The sequence below is a fragment of the Moschus berezovskii genome, chromosome 15 (assembly GCF_049115385.1).
Source record: "Moschus berezovskii isolate FMDL1 chromosome 15, NW_MosBer_1.0, whole genome shotgun sequence".
Taxonomy (NCBI): domain Eukaryota; kingdom Metazoa; phylum Chordata; class Mammalia; order Artiodactyla; family Moschidae; genus Moschus; species Moschus berezovskii.
The window spans coordinates 68,827,877-68,846,480 of NC_142474.1; the positions used below are offsets into that span (position 1 = coordinate 68,827,877).

At 43.6% G+C, this 18,604-nt stretch overlaps 1 long non-coding RNA gene across 1 annotated transcript; it reads right to left on the minus strand.

Moving 5' to 3' along the window:
* Window positions 1-9,643: 9,643 nt before the first annotated feature.
* LOC129555239 (uncharacterized) lies at window positions 9,644-18,121 on the minus strand. The gene is made up of 3 exons (XR_008685718.2): window positions 17,952-18,121; window positions 17,510-17,562; window positions 9,644-10,260 (listed from the first exon to the last, which is right to left on the minus strand). It is a non-coding gene; the product is annotated as an uncharacterized LOC129555239 (long non-coding RNA).
* Window positions 18,122-18,604: the final 483 nt, after the last annotated feature.

The window sequence follows — 18,604 nt, forward strand, 5'->3', positions numbered from 1 at the left end:
GAGTTTTTATCCCAGCTTACAGGCATCTAGCAGCTTGGACCATCCATTAAATAGAAGTATTTTTTCAGAGTTGAGTCTGTAGCAGAGTTCACTCTCTTCTCCTTAGGCAAAGACATTCATCACCCTGGCCTCAAATATGACCTCTGAGACCACGACCTGAACAGCCTCCACCTTTGGGCATTATCCACTTTGTTGAACAAGCTGGTGCCTCCTCTGTGTAGTCAGGAGTCATGTTTTGAGTTGTCCGTCGGGTATCTCATTAAACCTAAATTCATTCATTCATTTGTCATCCCTACTAGGTTGTGAAAGGTGAGGCTCTCTCCTTAGGATGCTTGAGTTGGGAGAAGTATAGACCAAAAAAAAAAAAAAAAACAAACCACCATTAAATCATTCTGCATAATACAGAAACAGGAGTAATTCACTGGTATCTCATGAAGGGAGTAGAGGTCTTGAAGAAAGAAATGGAAAGGTCTAGAGGAATGGGGTTGGAGAGGGCTAGCTAAAAACATGGGAGAAAACCAGAGAGATGTGGAGAGATGTGTATGTAGACATTCTCTATGTGAGAGGTGATGGAACTTAGGGCAGTGACATCCAACATTGAATTTGAAGTGTTTGCACATTGTATGGTAATTCTCTCTGCTGCTCCCAAACTGTATAACATCGGCAGTGCTTTAGGGAAACAGGAGGGGTCAATTCCATGATTTCAAGACAGCAAGGATGGCTAAAGTGGGGCTGGGAGTAGTGGTGTCAGAGGACAGCAGGGAAGCCAGTGACAGTGTGCAGGAGAAGAAAAACCCCTGTGCTCTCAGGTATTTTAGAGAAAAAGACAAGAATATTCTAGATTCAGCTGTTGTGACTGCATTTCATTTTGATATTAAGTGAAACAGTGACCTCAGGAAGTTGGAGGCCAGGGAGATGCTTAGATTATAGAATCTTCATGAACAAGAATTGACCTGGGGCACAAAGTGTCTGTTCTTCATACAAGCTAGCATCCTCAAAGGACTAGCAACGTGTGTTTATCATTCCAAATTTTGGCCCTTGTCTTTTGGGCTCATCTCTCAGATCCTGACATTTCTTAAGCATTTTAAAAGACCTGGAGGGAATTCCTTGGTGGTCCAGTGGTTAGAACTCTGAGTTTCCACTACCAGGGGACCCGGAGAGCTAAAATCCTGCAAGCCGTGTGGCACGGCCAAAAAAAAAAAGGTCTGGAGCCTCTCTTGCTCACATTTCAGGAGTGTAAATAATAATAACCCTTACATCCTTATACCATTTCATGGTTAACAAAACTCATTCACTCACATTTAATCTCTTTTAGAAAGTGTGATTATTCCCATTTTACAGATGAGGAAACTGAGGCTCAGGAGTGTTTGGTGACTTTGTTCGATCTCATTCAAGTAGTAAGTGCCTAAGTGGCCATTCTAATCCACTGCTCTCTGCTTTTCACCAGAGCTGCTGTTCCTGAGTCTGTGTTGACTGGGTACAGCAGTACTTTTTCCATGTATTTTCTCTCTATAAAGCCAATTAAGGGATTTGTGCTCATACTGTTGACTATTTTCAAGGTTCTTAAATTACTGTTGGGGGAAAATATAAACTTCTAAAATAAGAGTTTCAGGAATAGTCATAGACATTAGAAATGTGGAAATCTCATTAGAAATATAGAAAACCCATCTTATTAAATGTTCATCTGAGTGGAATCAGCTGAGGAAATACTGTGGGAAGGCTATGGGGATGGAAAAAAATAGAAATTGTGTTTCAGCTAAAGGTTGAGAACTACATAAAAATACATTATTTCGATGGAATGCACTAAAACATTTCCCCAAAGCACTCCACAATTACTGAATGCCAAGCACAAAGTACTACTATAGACTTGTGAAAAGATTCTGTGCTTTCATAAATCAAAGAAATCTGAAACAATAATTCCACGAGTAAGGATAATGCACTTAAAGCAGCATCTCCTCAAGCAAAACCACAGAAGCTACAAGGAGGTAAGGCTACAGGCTCATGTGCCCAGACTTCACTGTTTTGGCCATCATAACATCTTCCTTTGGCTTTATTTGGAATCCCTTAGCCAGGCTGACAGGGGTCACAGAAACAGACTCAAGACCCTGTAGGTGAGGGGCAGAGCTGGTCAGAGAGGAGACACAATCTACTTCCTACTGACCACCCCCTCCCCAACCTGGGCAGGACAGATGGTCCACCCTACAAGACCTGCATTATGGTAGGAGAATAATTACTCCCAACAGAGAATCTAGACATCCCCATTTTCCAACAGCTGTTTGAGAGTAGCAGGGGTAATTGATAACAGAAACATCTCCGTGATGGGTTTTGAGTTTTGTCTTCCATCAGCTCATTTCCCACATTTACTAGAAATACAGCAAAATTAACTTATTTAATTTTCATTGGCTTTCCCTTCCCTTCATCTCCTGGGACGATATGCTTATGAGCTCTAAAGAGGAACAGGCCTGCCTAGATTCATAAATTGAATCATTGAAGCAATTGAGGTCTGACTTTAGAGCCAAATGCAATATACTCGTAAGGTCGTCTGATTTCATCAGCAGAGAGCATGACAGATAACAAGTCACTCTGACTCATGTTGTATTAAAGTGTCCTGTTAAGAAATTCCAAATGTCTAAGACATTTCTAAGAGGGCCACATTATTTTTCCTTTCATAAATGCATTTACTAAAAGATGTACTTAAATTGTAAGCTCCTCTGGTGCATTAAGAATAGTCAAGTTACATACAAGACTACTTCTGCAGCTTAAGCTACATCTACAGCTCTGGTCCTATAGCAGCTTTTATACCTCAATCTCAAAATATTTTTCAGATACCAATTCATTAACTGGATGACATTTTATATTCCATTTTCAGAAGAAGAAACTGAGACTTCCAGAAAACCTGCAGAAGGATATAGTTCCTGCTCCCCCATCTGTAGCTTTCTTCAATAAAAGACCTTTGCAAATTCAGGGACACTGCCCAACAGGTAGAGTGATTATAAAAGCAAGGTGTTTTTGCAATAGGGGCAGCTCAGTGGTAAAGAATCTGCCTGCAATGCAGGAGACACAGGTTCCATCCCTGGGTTGGGAAGATCCCCTGGAGGAGGAAATGGCAACCCACTCCAGTATTTTTGCCTGGAAAATCTCCATGGACAGAGGAGCCTGGTGGGCTACAATTCGTGGGGTCACAAAGAGTCAGACATGACTAAGCGACTACACAATAAATTATTACAATAAGGCAGTAGTAGAAAAACACACTATGATTTTTGGCAAAATAGCTTTCAGACAGTTGATGAAAGCCATTAGCATTGGAATAGAGGAATAAAAGGCTATTTAAATGTATTTTTAAAAAATAAAGCATTTGTCCTCTGGCCCAGTGAAGGGTGGGAGTAGCATTGCCTGGACATCTTTAAATAAGTAAAAAAGTATCTAGTAACTAGAACTGCAGGATCCACGCGTGCCAAGGCTGTGTGTCATTTCAGTGCCAGCCTGTGAGCCGACCACCCCCTGGGGTCTGATCACTATCTCCTGGGCACGGTTTGCTATCTGAAGGCCTTCCATTTCACCAGGGCTTGCCTCCAGGAGCAGCATACGCTGTCCTGCAGGGACAGAGCCGTCTTGGCAGCCATTTCAAGATTGTGAAGTGATGACCCAGTTCTCTTAAGAAACAAACTTGGAGGACACCATGGATGAGGGATGGAAGTGGAAGGTCTGGGGCTCATCAAATCCCCCCAGACATCAGAGGCCCACCCTTCTCCCCTGGCTTGGCTCATGAGATGTGGCTCACTCATCCACACATTTTTTCACGGGAGATCAGAATGGAACTGCTGCTCGTGTCAAGATGCTGAAGTCAGGGGCTTCCTTGATGGCTCAGTAGTAAAGAATCCACCTGCCAATGCAGGAGACACAGGTTCAATCCCTGGTCCAGGAAGATCCCACATGCCGCGGTACAGCTAAACCTATGTGCCACAACTACTGAGCCTGTGCTCTAGAGCCCAGGAGCCATAACTACTGAGCCCACATGCCACAACTACTGAAGCCTGAACACTCTAGAGGCTGTGCTCCACAACAAGAGAGGCTGCTGCAGTGAGAAGCTCATGCATTGAAACTAGAGAGCAGCCCCTGCTCTCTGCAACTAGAGAAAAGCCCTTGCGGCAACAAAGATCTAGCACAGTCAAATAAATAAATATAATTGTATCTTTTTAAAAAAATGCTGAAGTCACTTACTCATTATGAAGCCATTGAATTGTCTCCTTATTTTTTTTTCCACAAGTGGGACTGAACCACCAAGCTTGGTGCAACAGAACTTGGGGATCTACTGTAATAATGACTCAGTTCTTTTGTGGCTAATAAGCAGGCAAGTTGGAGTGAAGCCCCAGTTTGTGAGGTGTGACTGCTGCCGATAAAGGTTCCTGCTCACACATGCCAAGCTTAGGCCTGCCTTCTCAGCTGCATTCCTCCTTCCTGCCCCCAAATTCCCTCTTCACTGGATCCTTGCTGCTTCTGTGGCCTGAATTCTTCCTGACCTGAGCCCCCATCTGCCAATTTGCTCTCATCCTGGCTCCTTAAAGATCTTGTTGGTCCTTGAAGTTCACAGCTTGAGTGCTGCTTCTTCATGGAGATTTCCTGTGTGTCTCCCCAAAATCCCCACCACCTCCTCTCTCTCTTTTTTGTTTTTGCCTTAATTATATATTTCTTTCTTTAAATTGGAAGTATAGTTGATATACAATATTTTGTTAGTTTCTGGTGTACAGCAAACTGATTTGGAGATATATATATATAAAACTAGAGAGTAGGGTTGCTATATATACATATATTGGATTGATGTATATACCAATCTGAAGCGAAATCAACCCTGAATATTCATTGGAAGGACTGATGCTGAAGCTGAAGCTCCAGTACTTTGGCCACCTGGTTCAAAGAGCCAACTCATTGGAAAAGACCCTGATCCTGGGAAAGATTGAGGGCAGGAAGAGAAGGGGACAAAAGAGGATGAGATGGTTGGATGGCATCACCGATTCAATGGACATGAATTTGAGCAAACTCTAAGAGATAGTAGTGAAGGACAGGGAAGACCGGTGTGCTACAGTCCATGGGGTCACCGTGAGTCAGACATGACTGAGTGACTGAACAGCAACAACAATATTCTTTTCCAGATTCTTTTCCAGTGTAGTTTATTATAAGATATTGAATATAATTCCCTGTGCTATACAGAAGGTCCTTGTTTGTTTATCTGTTTTGTGTATAGTAGTGTGTTTCTGTTAATCCCATACCTCTGATTAATCACCCCCCCCCAAACTTTTGTAACTGTAAGCTTGTTTTCTGTGTCTGTGAGTCTGTTTCTGTTCTGTAAATTAGTTCATTTGCATCACAGTTTAGACTCCACATATAAGTGATACCATATGATATTTGTTTTTCTCTGTTTGAGTTACTTCACTTAGTATGATGATTTCTAGGTCCAAATGGAAAATGACATTATTTCATTCTTTTTTTATGGTGGAATAATATTCTATGGATATATATACACCACATTTTCTTTATCCATTCATCTCTGGATGGACATTTAGGTTTGTGTCCATGTCTTGGTTATTGTAAATAGTGCTACTCTGATCACTGGGATGCATGGATCTTTTCAGTTATAGTTTTTCTCTTTTTTGGCTACATGCCTAGGAGTGGGATTGTTGGATCATATGATAATTCTTTTTTTTTTTTTTTAAGGAACTGCCATCTCTCTTTCTCTTTTTATAGTGCTTGAAACATTTTGTCTGGTGGCGTAGTTGTCTCTACATCAGTCTAACTGAGCAGGCACAAGGCCCAGGAGAGGGAGGCCCAGCCTGGAACCTGAAGGACTGCTCTGAAATGACAAGAGCTAAAGTGCACTGTTCTAGATTAGAGAGGAAGGCTCTGGGGCTCAGGGGGTGGAGGTGGAGAAGTACAGACAATTGTAGGTCAGGCTGGATTAAAACAGTAGTAAACAGGCCATCCAACCTCTGCTCCCAGCTTCAGCTCCTTCGCTCACCCATCCTAACTTGTTTACTGCCTAACTTGTTTCTCATGACTCAGGCCTTGACAGCCCAGGGTCTTATCATGTCTCCCAGGAATATATGCAATGTAGTGGGGGACCCCTGAAAATGGCACAACATCTGTTCCTCCCCCAGTGATCTCTATTGGTAGAATTTCATGACAGTGGTGGAGAAAGCAGGCCTTTCCTAGGTGGCCCTCAGATTATATTACTTCGGCGACCGCCAGGTATTTCTACTCTTAAGGCTTCCCTGGATAAAGAAGGAAAAAATTGAAAAGAAAAAAAAGATTTGGACTGTGGGATACAAAGCTGAGTTAAAAAACTGAGCAAAATCTTCAATGTGGCATCCCCAGTGGAGTCCTATGTCTTAGTCATTCTCAGGTATTGATTCCTCTCTTTTTTTTACTTTAGTCCCTTAAAACAATCAACAGAGACTTCCTTGTGGTCCAGTAGCTAAGACTTCACACTCCCAGTGCAGGCGGCCCTGGTTTAATACCGGGTCAGGGAACGAGATCCCTCATGCCACCACTAAAGAGTTCGATTGGCACAACTATAAAGACTTTCCATGCCCCAACTAAGACCTGGTACAACCAAATTAACTAGTTAATTAAAAAAAACCATCATCAAAACATACTGAACATGGGCCAGTATTGGAGGTTTTCCTGTTGCGTGGGCTCAATTCTTTCCCCAAAAGTTAGTTATTTCACTACTTAGTGCCTTGGTTTTCCATGTGCAGAACTGTTGGTCAGGCTAGCCTTGCTCAAAACGCCATCAGGGACATTCAAGCTGAAATAAAGATTTAGGTTCTCAGTAAATATTTGTTAAATCTCTTGCTCCAGCATACTTACTAGAAGCGAGAAATACAGTGATCTGAGACTTAAGTTCCCCTTTGAAAATTTTCAACTTGGAGGAGACTACTTATTGTTTTTTATGGGAAAAAATTCATTTGGCTCATTAAATTGTTATAATTTTCTTTTTAATAATAGGTCTGTAATAGATAGAAATTTCTCTAGATTGTGTAAAGTATGGTTTCTCATCACACTATAATTTTGATAATTATAACTAACAGCTGCTCATTTAGTTGGCATCATTTGGGAGAACTGAGACTTACCTCTTTATTGTCCTCACTATAATAGTTTATGTTTGGATAGAATCTCTTCAAAATCCATTAAATATCCTTTTATCTCCCTAAGCATTGTCCACTGGATTTGTAATTCAGTGCTACCGAGTCATCTGGGTCGCTCTGCACCATCTCCCACAACCCGTTACCAGGCAACAGTTGGGGGAGTTGGGTGGGGGGCGTGGGGGGACCATTAGTAGACCTGCTCAGCCATTGGTCTGGCACCAGAGTGGGCCCCTCCCCCAAGCAACCAACTGTCAATGAGCGACCGGTAGAGGTCTCGCTCAGCCATTGGTCAGCACCGTAATGGCCCCTCCCCCAAGCGATCAACTGTCTGTGAGCTACCTTTAGGGGTCCAGCTCAGCAAAGGGTCATTGGAGAGGTGGTTCGGGGGAGTGGTGGTCGTCAGGCGGGAGAGTGAGGTAAGAGGCGGATCCTGGCCCTCTCCCAGGGGCCCTCCAGCTCATCTGGCCTCCGGCTGGCAGATGAACTGAAGGGCCCAGGAAACAGGTTGGGGGTCGTGTCCTGCAGGCTCCAGGTGCCCCCCACTGGCCAGGCCCAGTGACCCTCTCCCCCACCTCTGCAACCTCATGGCAGCGGCCGTCTGCCTGGGTCACGAGGAGCCTGAGCACTGGTTGCATCCTGCGCGCCTGGTTTTCTCAGTGATGACAGCTGGACGGGGTCTGGAGACCTGGCCCTGAGGGAGCCGCCAGCTGAGATCTGCCTCTCTCAGCCAGGACTGGACCTCCGAGGGTGACAGTTGTCCCTGGGGACCGTGTCCTTTCTTGTCAGAGCAGAGAAAAATACTCTCTTGGTGGAAGTTTATAGGAGCATCATTCCCTGACCATGACTTGACCTCAGGAACACAGGCTCTGCCACCAAAATGTTTTAACAACTCACTCACCCCTCCCTCCCCTTCCCTATAAAAGGGCTTTGATGAGAGTTCCCAGGGAGTTTGGGGTTTTGGGGGGTTTGAGCCATCCGTCTTCTTGCGTGGCCCCGCAGTAAACGTTTCCCTGCTCCAAACTCTGACGCTTTGGTGTTGTTTGGCCTCCCTGTGCTTTGGTTACACAGACTGGTGTTTCCGTAACAGATACAGTTTAGAATCGTCATTCCTTCAGGTTGTCATACCATTCCTGTCACACTGAGGTATAATCGGAGTGTCATTGGTGAGCTACTGTGTTGGTCATTTTGCCCTTGTGGGTGAATGGTCATGTTTTTAGGACTCTTGGGTCAACTTGGTGCCATTGCCTATTTTTGTCAGTCTATCTGCTTTGAGTGCTCTGGGCTGGGAGCAGACATGAATTTTGCTAGAATATGTCTACAGTTGGATAAACTTACTCTGATCTACATGGGTCAGGAGCACTTTGGTGAAAGGGTACAGTGAACATTTGTGAACACCATCCCAGCTTGCATCACTGCCTTTTCAGTCCCTGAGTTCTTTTTTAAAAATTTTTATTTTATTGAAGTAAAGTTGTGTCAACTTCTGCTGTACAGCACAGTGATTTAGCTGTGCAAATATATATATACACGCACGCATGTACATTCTTCCTCATATTCTTTTCTGTTATGGTTTATCACAGGATATCGACTATGGTTCCCTGTGCTATACAAGTAGAACCTTGTTGTTTATTCATTCTACAGATAATAGTTTGCTTCTACCAACCCCAAAAACCCAATCCATCCCTCCCCTATCCTCCCCTTCCTTGCCAACCACAAGTTTGTTCTCTATGTCTGTGAGTTCATTTCTGCTTCATAGATGGGTTCATTTGTGTTATATTTTAGATCCCACGTATAAGTGATATATCATATGGTATTTGTCTTTCTCTTTCTGACTTACTTCACTTTGCATGATAATCTCTAGATCCAGCCATATGGCTGCAAATGGTGGTATTATTTCTTTCTTATGGCTGAGTAATATTCCATTGTATATACGTACCACATTTTCTTCATCCATTTCTCTGTGGATGGACATTTAGGTTGCTTTCATGTCTTGTCTATTGTGAATAGTGCTGCTATGAACATCAGGGTACATGTATCTGCCTATGAATTTTTAAAATTGGGAATTTATATGATAAATTTTCTTATTGTTTAAGCCACTGAGTCGGCCTTTCTGCTATTTACGTCAAAGAGAGTTCTAACTGACTGATAATGGAAAATAATTTAGTACTTAAACTTGACAGAAAGTCTATGTTGTTACTTTAGAAGATATCACTGGTACACTTCGTGGAAGTACATGGATGTGCACTTATTCTTTAAATTGCATATATGCATTATGTACATTTTTGTATATATGACCTTTCACTATCAGAAAGAAAATCGTTAATATCATTATCCACCCAAGCAGGCAGAATAACCAACAGCATTCATCCCAAAAATATTTATTGAATGTCTATTATTTGTCAGATACATTCTAAGTCTTAGGGATATGGTTGGGGAACAAGAGAAAAATCCCCATTCAAACTCAGAGGATCTATAAGAATGTCAGGGAATGATGTGTGCTATGAAAGAAAGTAAAGAAGGTTAAGGGAGGCACAAAGTGCTGTTATTTTAGGCAGTGTGGCTGGGAAGTCCTCTCTGATGAGGTAACATATGAACAGAGACCTGAAGAAGCGAGGGTGAGCCTTCAGATACTGGGGGATTCAGAAAGAGCTCTCCATGCATGGGAGCAGTGTATGCAAAGGTCCTGAGGTAGGAGTGAGCTCACAGCACTCTGGACACAGCATGGAGGCAGGTAGGCTGGGGTGCAGGGAGTAGAGAAGTGGGCATCAGAAAGGAATCCAGGGACTTCCCTGGTTGCCTAGTGGTTAGGACTCTGCAATTCCACCACAGGGGAAAGGGGTTCAATCCCTGGTCAGAGAAATAAGATCTTGCATGCCACATGGTATGCCTCCACCTCCGCAAAAACAAAAGGCAGCCAGGAAACCCAGCAATGACAAGGACTTTGATTACCTCAGAAAGAGATGGGGTCTGTCGGGAGGATTAGGAAGGAATATTAGGACCCGAATCAGTATTCAAAAAAATCACTGTTGGGATTTGAGACAAAGAGTCTGTAGAGGCTAAGGACATGGGGGCTCTGAGGCTGCTTGCTTCAGCAGCCTTCTAAACAGCAAAGAGCACTGACCTGAAACAGAAGAACACACAGGTTATTGCATTTCATTTTTTGTCCCCAGAGTCATTCTGCAGGATGCCCTTCCCCCTGATGACTAGGGAGCCTGTGAACACAGCAGGAGTGGTGCCTGTGACTTTGCAGAATGTAGGAGTGCCTGCCCTGGGTGTTGGGTAACCTCTGACCTGGAGGAAGCCCTGGGCAGCCAAAGCAGCAGTGAGCACGAAACTCATGGTCCTGCTGGACCCCTGGGTCTGCCTCTTCTCTTCTGTCCAACACATCTTTACTTTAGCCCATGGGCTGGTCCTATGTAACATGATTTCAAAATGAATATTTAACATAATGTTCTAGGAGTTGAAATTTAAAATGCTCACTTAACCTAACCAGATTTCTTCTACGTTTTCCAAAAGGGAGAGGGCAAAGAGAAGAGGTTTGAAAGAGCATTAATACTCCTTCTATAGAAGGATTAAAGGTTTCTTTGAGGCAACTGGCCAAAATGCCCCCCTGTGGTGTTGCATTCAAATTAACTAATGAGATAAGCCTCCTGTTTTAGTTTCCTGTCTTGGGTTATAATTGCTGCTACAGCCTCACTCATCATTTCCTGCAGGTTTTCCTTCTCTGGCTGTGATAAATATTAATGCCTTTAATTTTTCATTACTCCCTTGGGCCTGGAATTCTGTGAAAAGTGAGATTTTCTTGTTCTTGAGGTTTTTTCAGCGATGAGCAATTTTCATTTTCTGTAACAGATTCTCTTAGGTTAGTTTTAAATTTAGACCTGCACTTTGGTTTCTGTTGACTGTTTTAAAAAGACTGAGAAGCCTATAGCAGCCATAGATGAATTCAAGGATTTGAAGCTCATCATAGTTTCTTTTTCATTTTTTTCTCTTGAGAATCCTTCACCTGGGTTGTCAGTTCCCTGTGATTCTAGACAGCATTCTGTGTGTATAGGAGCATGTCCTTTGCCCAGATACAAATGTCATATCTTTCATCAGGTTTTCAAAATATTCTTACTAAAATAAATTTAAAAACATTCAGAATCCCTGCTTAATTAACCATTCTGGGGAGTATTGCTTTGGGCAAATCTAGTGACTAATCCTTGAGATACGTGGAAGCAAACATAATCATATCTTCTAGAGACTGTAGGGAAAGGCTCTCTCCTTCCTTAGAGCCACAGGGCATTTGAATTAAAGATGACTTCCACTTCCCCACTCCTTCTGCACTGCACAGATGCAGAAATGGATTTCTCAGATCTCAAAGCTCTAAAGCAGCAGAGCTGGGATGTGGGATTCTGTTTATCACCAGAAGCAAGGTTACACCCTAGCACTCCACCTCCCAAACTCTTCTCTCTCTATTAGGACACACTAGTTTATTCCCTCAGAGAAGGCAATGGCAAGCCACTCCAGTACTCTTGCTTAGAAAATCCCATGGATGGAGGAGCCTGGTAGGCTGCAGTCCGTGGGGTCGCTAAGGGTCAGACACGACTGAGAGACTTCACTTTCACTTTTCACTTTCACACATTGGAGAAGGAAATGGCAACCCACTCCAGTGTTCTTGCCTGGAGAATCCCAGGGACAGGGAGCCTGGTGGGCTTCCGTCTATGGGGTCACACAGAGTCGGACACGACTGAAGTGACTTAGCAGCAGCAGCAGCAGTTTATTCCCTCCAATGTCAGCAATTTCATTCCAAGTACCTAAGTAACATTTAGTAACGGACAAGAAACCTGACAAACCACACAAAGGGTCTGAATGTCATAAACCTGAGAAATTATTCTTTTAAAAAAAATTATTTGGTCACGCTGGGTCTTAGTTGCAGCACTTGGCATCCTCAATCTTCACTGCGGCGTCAGAATCTTTAGTTGTGGCATGTGAACTCTTAATTGCAGCATAGGGCATCTAGTTTCCTGACCAGGGATTGAACCTGTCTGTGCTCCCTACAAAGGAAGCACTGAGTCTTAACTGCTGGATTGCCAGGGAAGTCCTAGAAATCATTTCTTGTCCTTTGCAGCCTACAGAAAATAGCCCTGTGCTTATCATGGGCTCTAGCCATTGCATTGTTGGTTATCTCTTTATATCCATGTTTCCCATCTCCCCTGGGATTTTGGGGACCCTGAAGATAAGGAACTTATTATGAACACTTTTCTCTCCAAGAGGATGTGGCACACAGGCCTGAGCACTATTTGTACATTCCATTGCACGTTTATATTGAAAAGCAGAGACATTACTTTGCCAACAAAGGTCCGTCTAGTCAAGGCTATGGTTTTTCCAGTGGTCATGGATGGATGTGAGAGTTGGACTGTGAAGAAAGCTGATCGCCGAAGAATTGATGCTTTTGAACTGTGGTGCTGGAGAAGACTCTTGAGAGTCCCTTGGACTGCAAGGAGAGCCAACCAGTCCATTCTAAAGGAGATCAGTCCTGGGTGTTCATTGGAAGGACTGATGCTAAAGCTGAAACTCCAATACTTTGGCCACCTCATGCGACGAGTTGACTCACTGGAAAAGACTCTGATGCTGGGAAGGACTGGGGGCGGGAGGAGAAGGGGATGACAGAGAATGAGATGGCTGGATGGCATCACCGACTCGATGGACATGAGTTTGAGTGAACTCCGGGAGTTGGTGATGGACAGGGAGGCCTGGCGTGCTGTGATTCATGGGGTCGCAAAGAGTCGGTCATGACTGAGCGACTGAACTGAACTGAACTGAACTTGCACGTTTAAGGCCTCGTCTAGGTTTTTACTCTGGATCATTATTCTTAAGCTCAGTGCCTTCAAGGGTGGGGCAGATAATGAAGCACAAGTGTAGAACCACACAGACCCTGGTAACAACAGAAAACCAGGACATTCTTGCCGCATCACAAACATTTGAGAAAATACTTCTGAGGCCAGACTTCCAGCTATTATGGCATGAAAAGGTCAGTAAATCCTCTTCACCGCAAACAGCATGAAACTGGACAAAAAACTGAGAAGCATTTACTCATGAAAAATAAATAGAGCTTCGGGCAAGAACAGCGAGGTCTGCAGCCTCTGTGTCTGCCTCCATCCCAGCCCTCTTCCCAGTTCTGGTTGAAATTTTATCAGCAAAGGATTGACCAGAAAAAAAGATCAAGTTCACTGCCAAAAGGTCAAATCAAAGTTGGGCAGTGGGTAGAAACCTGCAGCATTGACAATAACAGGAGAAACTGACAGGAGACAAATGGGGAAAACTCCCATCTCTGCAAGTTTGAGAATGCTCCTGGTTGGGGTAGGTGGTGAGACAGCTACAAATTTAACAGAAAATCTTGGAATGGGAGAGCCAAAGAGTTGAAACGGACTCCCCACACATCCCTGCCAGCTGGGAAACTATGCATGAGTGCAGGAGGGACCTGAGAGAGCCCAGCAGAATGTGGATGCTGTTGCTCCAGAGCCTCCCACAGAGCCTGAAACATGGGAAGTGCTGCATGCGGGTCGGATCCATGAGTGCTTATTGCCATATGCAGTATAGCTGTGAATTGCTATAATTGCTTTTCAGAACAATACAGGGTATAAATAAGTATAGTAATTAAAAGCTGTATTATTAAATAATATATGTTGGGAGAAAAGAGCCATTAAAGACATGGGAGCAAATCAGGGAGAAGCAATGGACACGGTAACAGACAAAGCTCTTTTCCTGACACCCTAAATACACAGGCCTGACTCTTGGTGCTTTTCTCAGTGCAGGCTGGCTCCTTCATGTTGTTGAAATCTTGCTTGGGAGGAAACAAAAAATTAATGTGATGTGCTTAACACAGTGTTGCAATGAGAAAATTCAGTATAAGTGTTTGTTGTTGCTGCTGCTGCTGCTGCTAAGTCGCTTCAGTCGTGTCCAACTCTGCAGCCCACCACGCTCCCCCGTCCCTGGGATTCTCCAGGCAAGAACACTGGAGTGGGTTGCCATTTCCTTCTCCAATGCATGAAAGTGAAAAGTGAAAGTGAAGTCGCTCAGTCGTGTCCGACTCTTCGCAACCCCATGGATTGCAGCCCACCAGGCTTCTCCATCCATGGGATTTTCCAGGCAAGAGTACTGGAGTGGGGTGCCATTGCCTTCTCCGGTTTGTTGTTAGGAATGGTATAATAAGGTCTTAAAGACATTCCTACCTTGATCCAGATTCTATGGCTCCATATCATTTTGCCAGGAATGATAAAGACCCAAATATTAAGACACCTCCTCCATTGCCAGCTCTTGATCTGTAATTTCTCTAGGGAACACAATAAAGCCCAGTAGACCAGAGGTTTGCTCAGAATTTGGGGCTGATTCAGCCTGGTTCTTGGGCAGAAGACTGGCTCCATGTGTGTTCTGCTGCTTGGGGCTTGTGAGACCAAGAAAGGACTTCTCTTGAGACTGGAACAGGGCCTAGAAATATGTGAACATTTGGGTGTGTTGGGCTGGCATGAGTGACTGATGACCCCCAAAGACACCCCAATTCCCTCCTCAGGGTACAGTGGCTTCTATTTACAAGGAGGCAATGAACCCCTAGGAGAAGAGACACCCAGCAAATATCTGGTGGAAAGCATCCAGCCAGATTCCTAAAGTGCAGTCCTCCCAGGGCCTTGCAGATCTTGGGTGCTTCATCCTACCACACTCAGGTTCCCAGGAGGCCAGCAACACTATATTTGTACCCCCAGCCCTTCCAGTGAGCCACCAAGATGCTTCTTGGACTTGAGGGGCTAGCCCCTTCCTTCTGAGGAGTGAGGTAGTGTGGCGGGTGGTCACAGAGTAGCGGGGGTGTATACAACAGTAAGCCACCAGTCAGTGCCTGCGGGGAAGGTTCTCTCCCTGAAGCTTTCATCTTGATTTTCTTCCACTGCTCTTGAAGTCTAGCCAGGGTCCAACCTCATGCCTCTGTACACAATTCTGAGTTTCAGATATCTAAAGTCTGGGAGCTCCTTCAATATTGTCCTCAGAAAGTGGAAAGGAGGGACTTTGCTGGAGATCCAGTGGTTAAGACTCTGCACTTTCGTTGCAGGAGGTATGGGTTCAGACCTTATCATGGAACTAACATCTCACATGCCACATGGTGAGGCCAAAAAAAATAAATAAACTCAAGTAAGCATCCAACAAAAAAGTGGAAGGGATAAGTAAAGAGGTCAGCAGACACATTTTCTCACTGGCAGTAAAATTCTCTGAGAGGATGCCAAGGGCAATATAAACCCAGCCCGACCAAGAAATCAAAGCATCATTTAAAGAGCAAACAAGCTCCATGGGCAACATTTCTACTCCCTTGTTAAAGGCAACTTTAGGACTAGACAAAACAAACAGCAGTGGAGGAGGGTTATTTAATGCAAACTTGTGTGTGCTGTACAGAAATATTTTCTACTTCATCACTCGGTCTGTCTCTCTCTCTCTCTCCCCTTCTTGATATTCTGTATAACGATCAACGGAGGAACTTGTTAAAATTGCAAATACCTGCATTCCTCCAAACCCTGAGGTTCTGCTTCAGCGGGTCTGGTATGAAACATTCCAGGTGATTCTAATATGCATGGCCCTAGGAGGAAATTCTGACAATCATTGATGACTGTTTCTGAGCTACCAAAGAGAAGACAGCTTTAGTTCACTGTTGGACACTCTAATGAGTAGGACCCTCATACTTCTTTTGATTTCCTGCAGTGCCTCTCTCTACAAAATTTTATTAGATGCATAGCAGTTCTCTAATAAAAAAATAATTATTTTTGTTATATAGCATCATGTTATATAATGCTGACTCTAAACATGTTGAATCCAGTGCCTTTTGCATGTAGCAATCTAGTTTTCCCAATTAGGCTTCCCTGGTGGCTCAAATGGTAAAGAATTTGCCTGCAATGCAGGAGACCTGATTTCAATCTCTGGGTTGGGAAGATCCCATGGAGAAGGGAATGGCAACCCGCTCCAGTATTCTTGCCTGGAGAATTCTATGAACAGAGGAGCCTGATGGGCTACAGTCTTTGGAGTCACAAAAAATCAGACACAACTGAAGCGACTTAGCAGCAGCAGCATGCCAATACTATCCTATTTTGATGGCTGTTGCTTGTAGTATAGTTTGAAATCAAGAAGCATGATGCCTCCAGCTTTGTTCTTCTTTGTCAAGCTTGCTTTGGCTATTTGGAATCTTTCTTGGTTCTATACAAATGTTAGGATTATTTGTTCTATTTCTGTGAAAAATGCCATTGGAATTTTGATAGGGATTGTATTAATGCTCAAAGTGGCTTTGGGTAGTATTAACAATATTAGTTAATATGGACATATTAACAATACTAGTTCTTCTAATTCGTGAGCATGGAATATCCTTCCATTTATTTGTAGCATGTTCAGTTTCTTTCATCAGTATCTTCTAGTTTTTGGGGTATAGGTCTTTCACCATCAATGGGAATTCTTGAGTTCCCATGCTTTATCCTTGCCTCTCTGCCTCTTCATTCTCTGTTAAGAATTCTCTCTCCTTGACCTTCCTTCCTTTTGTAACCCTTTCACTAATTGTAAAGAGCTCTCCAAGCAAAGCCAGAAACTGCTGAACCAAGATAAGAAGGCTTCTCCTCCTTGCCAAGAGCTCACTCGTTCATTCACTCATTCGTTAATTCCACAGATAATGGTTGCGTGCCCACTTTATGCCAGACATGTCCTTACAATGAGAGGCACAGAGGTGAAGAAGACAGGCAAGGTGCCTGCTCTCATGAAACTGATAACTGTAGTGCAAAAAAACAGACAAGAGAGGGAGTAAGAGCAGAGGAAAGAAAGAAAATCAGGGTTGTAACTGCTGAGAACAGAATTAAAGTGAGATGGTGGATGGTGTGACCAGAGGACTCCAGACTGGGTGGTTAGGGAAGAGTCATCTCAGATTAAACATCTGAGAAGCATCTCAATGTCAAGCAGTCATTATGCTACTATCAGAAAGATATGCATTCAGCCAACAGGGACTATGTGCTCAGGGAGTTTAAGATCAGACCAAATGAAATACAATTAATGGTATAACTTTGTGCCCCCCCAAAGTACATTTTCAAAAAATCTTATTTCTCTTTTTCATATCTCCATTAAAATGGACTATTCAGAATCATAGCCAACTGTGGAGAAATGGAGCTTAGCAAGTAAGAGAGCCTACTGAGAAATGTTAGCCACTGAACAGAATAATCAGTTCTGATAGATTTTCTTCCCATAGTAATTAATTTGTCACCCTTCCTAGGTGGGAATCCTACCTTTTCTTAGAGTAGAAAAGAAGAAGAAAAAACCCAAGCCCAACCCAAAACATCCCATCTCACCCCAAACAGAAATTCACTATTACTCACCAGCTCCAGCCGTGAAAGAAGAGATTGCCATCAGGGTACAAGGTCATTAAATTCTGTAGTGATTGGAGAAAGGAACAGAGAAGAGGTGAAGTTTTTGGCAAGAATGCTCCAGGAACTACACCCTTCCTCCTTTGTTGTTTAGAGCAAACTTGCAATAAAATACTAAAGATATACGTTATAAATTGTTCGACCAATACACCAGCTGTGGACTGGATTATCACTTCCAAATTCATATGAAGCTCCAGACCCCTTATATGACTGAATTGGAGATGGGGGTCTTCAAGGTGGTGATTGAGGTTAAAGGGGGTCATAAGAGTGGAGCCCTGATTCCATGGGCCTGATGCCTTTATAAGCAGAGGAAGAAACTCCAGAGAACTCTCTCTGCCACGTGAGGACTCAAGGAGAAGGCAGCCATCTGTAAGTCAAGAAGAAAAACACTCACCATGACCGGACTGTGCTTGCTCCTTGACCTTGGACTTCCAGCCTCTAGAACTCTAAGAAAATAAATTTCTGTTGTTTAAGCGCCCTAATCCATGGTATTCAGAGAAGACGATGGCACCCCACTCCAGTACTCTTGCCTGGAAAATCCCATGGATGGAGGAGCCTGGTAGACTGCAGTCCATGGTGTGGCGAAGAGTCGGACACAACTGGGTGACTTCACTTTCACTCATTGGAGAAGGAAATGGCCACCCACTCCAGTGTTCTTGCCTGGAGAATCCCAGGGACAGGGGAGCCTGGTGGGCTGCCGTCTATGGGGTCACACAGAGTCAGACATGACTGAAACGACTTAGCAGCAGCAGCAACAGTCCATGGTATTGGGTTGGCAAATACGTTTGTTTGGGTTTTTCCGTTATGGAAATATTTTGTTATGCTGCCTGAGCGGACTAAGACATCACTAAGACATCTCCCACTGGTACAGAGATGGTGCAGTAAAAGGAGTGGAGGAACATGATTCCCCCACCCCTGGTCCAGGGCTGGAAAGGTATCTAATGAGATCACAGTGCCGCAAATTAAAAAAAAAAAAAATCTCATTTTCATAACTTGTAACTAATGTAGTATTTAAAGCGAATGTTTAATAATTTAAATTTTTATTTT